This window comes from Octodon degus, unplaced genomic scaffold (assembly GCF_000260255.1).
Source record: "Octodon degus isolate 3935 unplaced genomic scaffold, OctDeg1.0 scaffold00056, whole genome shotgun sequence".
Lineage (NCBI taxonomy): Eukaryota > Metazoa > Chordata > Mammalia > Rodentia > Octodontidae > Octodon > Octodon degus.
This window is the reverse complement of record NW_004524632.1, coordinates 8,761,958-8,764,434: the sequence shown is the minus strand read 5'-3', so window position 1 is coordinate 8,764,434 and position 2,477 is coordinate 8,761,958. Positions and strand designations below refer to the sequence as shown.

The 2,477-nt window shown below is 40.3% G+C and overlaps 1 protein-coding gene across 3 annotated transcripts in view; it reads right to left on the bottom strand.

The window, feature by feature from the left end:
• Cdk12 (cyclin dependent kinase 12) overlaps positions 1–2,477 on the bottom strand; it is an 82,902-nt gene that overhangs the window by 33,611 nt on the left and 46,814 nt on the right. The window lies entirely within an intron of this gene.

Below are 2,477 nucleotides of genomic sequence, written 5' to 3'. Positions count from 1 at the left end.
TATATATTTAAATGAGGCGTCTTCTACCGAATATACATTCATTACCTCCTATGATACAAAGATATAAACTAATACCTGGGAAGGGGTCCTCAAGTTGTCACCTAAGAATTTCTTGAAGTTCCTAGGCCTCAGTTTTAGAGATGCTAAGCCAGGGCTCATGGCTTTTTTTTTTTTTTTTTCTGTGATGCTAAGTATAGAATTTAGGGCCTCACACTCGCTAGAAAATGTTCTACTGTTGAGTTATATTTGTAGCCTTCCTGTAAAATGTTTATGTTAAGAGAGGGCCTCACTAAATTGCTAGGCTGGCCTCCAATCTTCAATTTTTCTGCCTCATCCTCCTAAGTTAACTGAGATTACAGGCATGCAGCATTCTACCTTGTTCTGAATCTGCATTTCTAATGAGCCTACATGTGATGTCAATACAGCTAGTCTGAGACCCATACTTTGAGAAGCATTACTTTAAAGGAATAACAACCAGGTTTCATTCTTTTTCTATTTTTATAGTGCTAGCGATTGAATTTAGGACCTTGAACATATTAGGTAAACTTTACCACTGAGCTACATCTCCAGCCCTCATTATTCTTTGACAATAATGTTAAGGAACAATTTATGAAACTACAATACAAGATGTTGGGAAACTATGTACAAACTATTTCTAGGCATAGTGGTGTATGCCTATAATCCCTGCACTTGGAGTCTGAGACAACAAGATCACTTTGAGTTCACGGCCAGCCTGGGCTACATAACAAATTCAAGGCCATAGGCAGGGGATTTAGGTCAGTGGTGTAGCACCTGCCTGGCAAGGTTGAGGTCCTGAGTTCAATTCCTGGTACTCCCTCCAAATGAGTTTAAGGTCAGCTCAAATAAGAGCAAGAGCCTGTGTCAAAAATCTAAAAACAAGCAAAAGCCCTCTTATTAATATACTTGGAACAATCATATTTATCTAAAGTCATATTTAGCTTAACTCACTATATTTATAGCCCTTGCTGGGAGGAAAAGTCAACTCACTCTTTTTTATATGGAGCTGGTAGTATCTATGATGCCCAATAGCCCAAATAAGGAAGAACAATGACACAGTAGAAAGAGGAGGATAGGCTAGGAGATGCTCCCCAAAGTATGAGCAAAGGGACAGAATAGCAAAACAAGTACAATGACTACCAATCAAATCCTTCATTAAATCAACTCTTTAAAATAGAGCATGGTGACACACACAGTTAAAATAGCAAAAGATGTATGGTCATAAAAGAGGCTAGACCTAAGAATGACCAGCATCTAGTTTATTTCCTGCCTGGCTGAGAGTAAGTACTAAAAACATAAAATTAACCTGCCACAGGGTTAGCCAGATAGCTCAGCCCCTGCTTAGGCAGGCACAGGGACCAGGGTTTGATCCCCAGCCTGCTGTGCCAGCTCTGCCCCTGGGGCGCACTGAGATCAGGACTGGGTGTGGTGAGGTGTGCCTGTAATCCCAGAATTTGGGAGGCTGAAAACAGGAGGATCACTACTAGTCCAATCTGCATAATGAAACCCTGTACTAAATACATACCAAAAAAAAAAAAAAAAAAAGGAACCTGCCACTGAAAGATGTAATAGCACTTTAACTAATTGTTTGTCCTTTCCACTATGCTTTCACGAGATAAGAAGTGTGGAAGTTTTAGTAAATGTCGGCAATATAAAACAGAACAGAAATATTTCACATTGTTTATTATTTCCTGTGTCATAGGAATAATATGTACTCTAGGAAAATGCAAGGAATCCTTTCTGAGACTATGCTTTAAACTGACTTTTGACAAGATTAATAAGTACTTGATCCTTCTATTTCCTCCCTCCTTCACACTATACTTCCTCCTCTAACCAGCCTGGACCACTGGTGGATTAATAAAACTGATTTCAAGTTCTCCTCACTTGTGACCATTGGATATAACTAATCCATAAATTTCCAGTTCTGGATCAGTAAGCAATTCACCTTTTCTGCTCTGCCTAGAGAATGGAATACAGGATCAGCTGGATGTGCTGATGCACACCTGTAATTCAAGCTCCTTGGAAGGCTGAGGCAGGACGATTGCAAGCTTGAGGCCAGCCTAGGAAATTTAGAAAGACCTTGCCTCAAAAAAAAAATTTAAGAATGGACTGGGGATGTAGCTCAAGACTAGAGCACTTGCCTAGCATATAGAAGGCCCTGGGTTCAATCCTGAGTCCTGCAAGTTAAACACACCTACTGCTGTCATCCCATTAAATGTGCTACACATTCCCTTATCCCTCACCTTATATTATTGTAACTTTTATTTATTTTTTTGTGGCCAGCTCAGTCCATGCTTGGAGACGGGGCTGGTGTGGCATGTGGTGTTGGGAATCAAACCACTGTCCCTGAACTTGCCTAAGCTTGCCTAAGCAGGTGCTTTATAGACTGCTGAGCTAACTTGCTGGGCCCCCTCACCCTACACTGATATCATCTCTGATACTTTACTCTTTTTTAAAAA